We start from the raw sequence: 5,857 nt of genomic DNA, 5'->3' as shown, positions 1-5,857 counted from the left end.
TAAATACATGGAAGCTTTTGCTTTAAAAGATTCTCCGCAGATCCCCTTTACGTTATTTTTAATTTATCATAAAATCATAATACGCATTCTTTGGAAAAAGGTAAACAATACAGAGGGGCGTAAAATAAAAAGCTGAACTGAGCCTCCATCCATCTCTACCAAATCCTGTCCCCTATAATTCATCTCTGTTCTCCTTATTTTGATGGCTATTCTGCAAAACCTTTTTTCTGTGAGTGTAGAAACATTTTATCTGACTCTTCAGTGCACTCATATTTGTATTTTATGAAAATAAGATTGCAACCTGCAAATTGTCCTGAAACGTGGTTTTTTCACTAAGCAGCACAGCCATCTCTCAGAGTCAGTACATTGTGAAGTGTTCTCTCTCTTGACTACATCATGTCCAGCAGAGGAGTTGGGATAAAACCAATGTGCCCTTTGCCCTGTCTGCCCATTTTCCATTACCCCTCAGTGGCATCCTTACATTTATTGCCTGACACTGTGGGGAGTACAGGAGAGAGCTCTTTCAAAGTAACACAATGGGAGTTACCCCTGTGGCACAATGGGTGAGGAATCCGACATCAGTGGCTCAGGTTACTGCAGAGGCACAGGTTTGATTCCTGGCCCTGTACAGTGGGTTAAAGGATCTGGCGTTGCCATAGCTGCAGCATAGGTCACAGCTGCGGCTTGGATTCAGTCCCTTGCCTGGGAACTTCCATATGCTGCAGGTGCAGCCATAAATAAATAAATAATATGACGTAGGAATTTTTTTTTTTTTTAAATATGGCTTTCGCCATTTTGTCCTCCAAAACAAGGCTGTGTCTATTTTGCAGGTTCTGGGGAATGGTATTCTTTAAATAAGATCCCAAGCTTCAAATCCCAGATTAAGGAATCTCAGGGACCATCTCAGGGACCATTTGGTTGAGGAAGACACTCAACCCCAGGCACAGAGCTGATAATGGGCTGAGTCAGGACTGACACCCAGCTCCCCCAACTTCTAGATCCTTATCTGTAGTAGCATGATTATTGTGCTAACAGGACCCAGAAGCCTTTGCCCTCAGCCTGGAAAACCATCCCACCACCAAAGTGGCAAATTCTTACTCATTCTTCGGGTCTCAGCCTGGATGTCACCCCCTCTAGGAAGCCTTCCTTGACTTCCCCAGAGATTGGAATGGACACACCCCCTCCTGCAGGCTTAGCCCTTTCCCAGCTGCCTGTCGTGTGGTCTTCTCACTAGATTGGCAGCTCAGTGCTAGGGTGGCAGCGACGGGGGGCGAGGGGTGCTGCTGTCATTCCATTTCACGTGCCCATGTTCAAAGCCTCCCTGTCACTCATTTGTTCAAGAAAGAGCCAACAAGCCCTGGGCTGGTGTTGAAAGAGAAGGCTTGGGTTGGAGACCCAAAGAACAGACGCATTTTCTATAAGTGCCAGCACTCTAGAAATGCGGAACGCTGCCCTATGGGGCTGGAGACTCTGGTACCATGAAGCCTATGCTGATGCCCCACTATGCGCCTTTCCCACAGGGGTGCTCAGTCAGCCTCAGGACTTCCCTCCAGAGAGGTTCTGCTCCACCCACTTTACAGAACAGCTCTGAGGCTCCAGGGGGAGATGGGGGCGGGCTTCGGGCCAAGGCCACACAGGCGGATCTATCAGCCTCCTCAGCTCCCACTGTCTCTATTATAACAGCAAAAATTCTCAAAGGGCAGGGAAGCACCAGCCTGAGATAAGAGAGATGGGCCATGCTGGGAAAGGGTCTCCCAAAGGCCAGGACACCTGGGTGGGGGGGAGGCCTCAGTCCAAACCTCACTGCTGGTTAGCTGTGCGTCTTGGGAAATTCACCCAACCTCTCTGATCCCCAGTAACTTCATTCGAAAAATGCGCTTGGTTAACACCTGTCCTACTCTATCGACTAGATGGCCTCATTTTCTCAATTAAAACTTAGGCCTTGTGGTCGAACAAGTCCAATCTCTCAGGCGCAACAGAAGAGAAACCGCGTGTGTTGCATCCTCAAAATAGGTGATTCACACATAAGCCATGGGCTGTGGGATGTTTTTCTAGCACACCCACCGTGGGAAGGCGTGCAGCAGACCTTGGGGAGAGTGGAGGTGAAAATGGCCCTGTCAGTTCATTCAAGAGCATTTGTGGAGCATCTGCAGCGCCTCCGGGCACACAGCCCTGCCCTGAGGAAGTGTGAACAGGTCCTGGAGGAGGCTGGGATGGACCTGAGCCCACCAGCTTCACACTGGCTCAGTGGAGCAAGCGCACTAGGGTTTATTGGCCCTTCATGTCTTTATGATGGAAACTTCCAGAAGCCCTGCAATGCGGGGCTCCTCCCTAACCCTCATCTGAGAGAAGATAATTGGGCCTCAGAAAGGAGAAAGGACTTTCCCAAGGTCACCCACCTAGTCAGAATGGAAAGCCAGCATCCAGATCCCCAAACTCAACACTCTCCACCCTGAAACTATCGTCATAACAGCTCGGGTTCCCAGGAGCCAGGTCTGTGCCGTGCTCTTTACACCAGTTCCACACTTCATCTTCAAATCATCCCATTTTACAGATGAGGAGTTTAGGTATTTTGAGTCCTTGATTCAAGGTTTCACCACAGAGAGGTGAGGCCAGGGTCATCAGACAGCAAAACCCGGCTCCCAGGAGGGACTGGGGGAGGTGGCAGGAGGGTGTCCTGATCTGTCTCTGCATTGCCCGAAAATGCAATGCACACACGGAGCCATCTTACCGAGCCAGCACAACCTCCAATTCTCTGCCCTCTGCCCTTCCCCCAAGGTCCTAGCACTTGACCCTTGAAAGAAAGAGCCAAAGCCTCCAAGCGCCAGAACAGACAAACTCCCTACCTCCGACTCCCATGGCACAGCCTGGGAAGGGGGCGGGAGGCCGTGTGTGTGTGTGTGTGTGTGTGTGTGTGTGTGTGTGTGTGTCCTAGAACAGGACAATTGGCCTCAGGGTCACCCAACCCCATTGTTTACAGATAAGTTGGCCGAGGCTCTGAGGGGCCATAGGGGGGGCTAGAGGTGGGACCCCCCTCCACATCTGCATGCCCCTCAGCTGCCCACCCAGATCCAGAAACAGATCTCCCCCTCTTTCTCCCCACACCCCGCCGCACGCTAATGATATGATTGAACTGGAGCAAAACTGGGGGATGGGGTACACTTCCTGAGGTTGGGGTGGGGGGAGACCAGCTGCCAAGCCTGCTCCCCAACCCCCTCCAGGATGCCAAGCACAGGTTTTCAAGGAGTTAGGTCACTGAGTCATTCAACAAACAAATACAGTGCAAGGCTCTTCCCACCCATCTCAGAGCAGAGGCACCCCCTCTGGCCCCGGGGCCATGCAGAGGGTCTTTGGGAACCACCCCCATAGACTTATCAACTTGTTCAACAGAAGATGAGGTCCTACTACGCACCAGCGCCAGTCACATTTCTTAGCATCCTTCCGGAAGCCCCTCCCTTTCTCCCAGCTGTCAGCTCCTCCCCTTTCCTCACAGCGTCCCGTGGCCCCTTTGCCCCCGAGGGCAGAGCGGCTGAGGCAGCACTGGATGACCAAGTGACAGACACACACAGCCCCCATGGTTACCTGGTGTGGGCCCCGGGGAAGCGCAGGCAGCCACCTCTCCCTCGGAGGCCGAGGCGGTACTGACAGGGCCCTGGGGGGTGCTAACCCCCTCCCCACCCCCACCTTCGGCCTCCACCCCGGGGGCCCGGGCCGGGGGGCCTGGAAAAACCAACCCCGGCTCAGCCGACTTCCTCTTGTGTCATGGAAAGTGCGGGCGCTGGGGACAGGAAACTCCCGCCACAGGGATCTGGGGTCTGATGGGGACCAGCGGGCCTGGAGGCCTGGGGTGGGGGGAAGGAGGGCTAACCAGGAGGGTGGGCGGCAGGGAGGGAGGGGCTTGAGAAGGCGCAGGGGGACCCCTATAGGACGGTAGCCGGGGAGGGGAGTGGACGCTTTGGGGCTGGCAGGACCCTTCCCCTGGGATGGGGGCTGGCAGGCACCCAAGGTCCGGAGCTGCTTCCAATTTTCCAAAAATTAGCAGAAAAGAAACCGTATAGCCTGGCCTGTAATGAAGACTCTGAAATCAAATAAAAAGTCAAATTTTGTGTTTCCGTGGCTTTGGGTAATTGGGGGTGGAAGGTAGGGGCAGGGGTTATGGAAGGAGAGGTTTGTTTTAACCTGCTGAGGCCGAGTACCTTTCTTTCGGAGCCTCAGTTTCCTCATCTGTGAAAAGGGAAACTCCACCCACTTGCCAGGGTGGTGGAGAAGATTAAAAGAGGCCCTACCCCTCCAGCTTGGGGAGGTTCTCCATACAAACCCCTTCTGCCTGGCAGGCTGCAGTTATGTAAACTGAATGTGGTTTAACAGAGCCCCTGAAGGGTCACTTAATAAACACCACTCGGGTGACCAGTAAAAGCTTCCTGAACCCCAAGTTTTCAAGAGGATAATCATCCAGAGGGTCCCTGGAGCATAAGCGGAGTGGGGACCGTGTGTCTCCATCTCTGCCTCCCTTGTGCTTGGCCTGGAGCAGAGATTTGTTGAATGAACAAACAAATCAAGGAGAGAATGGAAAGGCTGGGATTTCCAGTCACAGGACAGGAAGGATGGATGTGACCGCGGAGTGGGGGCGAGGCCAGGAAGGGCTGGCTGAGGCCTCTGTTACAGGCTAAGACAGCATCCCCTCTGAGGAGGGGAACGGGCCCCCCCAAATCCTGTGTGAGATGGTGGGTGTTACCCCCAGTTACACCTATTGTGGAGTCCTCAGCCCTTGCCCCCAGGCCTGGATCCTTCTCTCTGGGCAACCCAGTCAATTACCGCCCCCCCCCCCCCCCCAAACCCTTCCAGCTTCACATCAGTGGAGTCTGGGGACTGATGGATGCTGGGAGCTGAGTGGGGGCAGTTGGGAAGCTACCGGGACAACTTCAAGGGTCCAGGGAGAAAGAGACTCCCCACCCCGGAGCCCTGGAGGACCTCCAGCTGCTGGCGGGGGGTTGTGGGGGAGATGGGAGGGTGCAACTGGGAGGCTCCTGCTCTGGCCCTTACTCTCCAGCACTCTCCTAACCCTAACCCTAACCCTAACCCTAACTTGGCTATTGTCCTGTCCCTAAAGCCCTTTGCCCCTAGCCTGGTGTGGCCGAGACTGTGGGAGGCCCAAAGTCTGGGCTCTGTCTACTGGTCCTGGAGGGAGAGACTTGAGCCCAGGCCCCTGAGAGGCTGGAGCCCTTCCGGGTCGGTCCCCAGCCTCCCCCATCTGCTTTGCAGAATGCCAGCCACCCCGCCTCTTCCTCAACAGCCAGGGCTTTTTTGCAGCAGCAATGTCTACACAGAGATCACACCATCCACCCAGAGATCTCACAGGTCCACGCCCTGATGAAAGCCCGCCCACCCGTGTGCCTGGAGGAGCCACTCCTGCGCTTGTGAGATGCCGCCTGGGGGGATTCGGCTGCCACCTCACCCCTACAGCGGAGATGGAAGGTTTCATGTGCTCGTCATCACTGAGTCTGCTACAAGGCCTGGGGCGGTGACCCCCCACTTCCCACCCCAGCACAGCTCAGAGCCCGCTCATCCCCTGCATCCCCCTCAATTCCCTCAGGCCTGCTGTCAGTGCGGCCTGGCCTCCTCCTTCCCCTCCGCAGGCTCAGGACTCCCTCCCCCAGGCCCCAGCTCTGCCCCAGCGTGGCAGGGTCGAGGCCGGGCCCCAGCCCTCACGCCCCGGGGGCAGGAAGCTGGCAGGGACCAGGACCGCCATTCAAACTGGGGCAGATGGTTTTTTACCAAGGAGGAAGTTGACAGTTTCAACTTCAAACAAGGGTGACGCAGGCCCCGCACTGCCTGCTTCCCTGTCCCACCCCCGCCG

The sequence above is a fragment of the Phacochoerus africanus genome, chromosome 4 (genome assembly GCF_016906955.1).
Source record: "Phacochoerus africanus isolate WHEZ1 chromosome 4, ROS_Pafr_v1, whole genome shotgun sequence".
Lineage (NCBI taxonomy): Eukaryota > Metazoa > Chordata > Mammalia > Artiodactyla > Suidae > Phacochoerus > Phacochoerus africanus.
The sequence above is the reverse complement of the archived record's forward strand: the minus strand, read 5'-3'. Positions refer to the sequence as shown.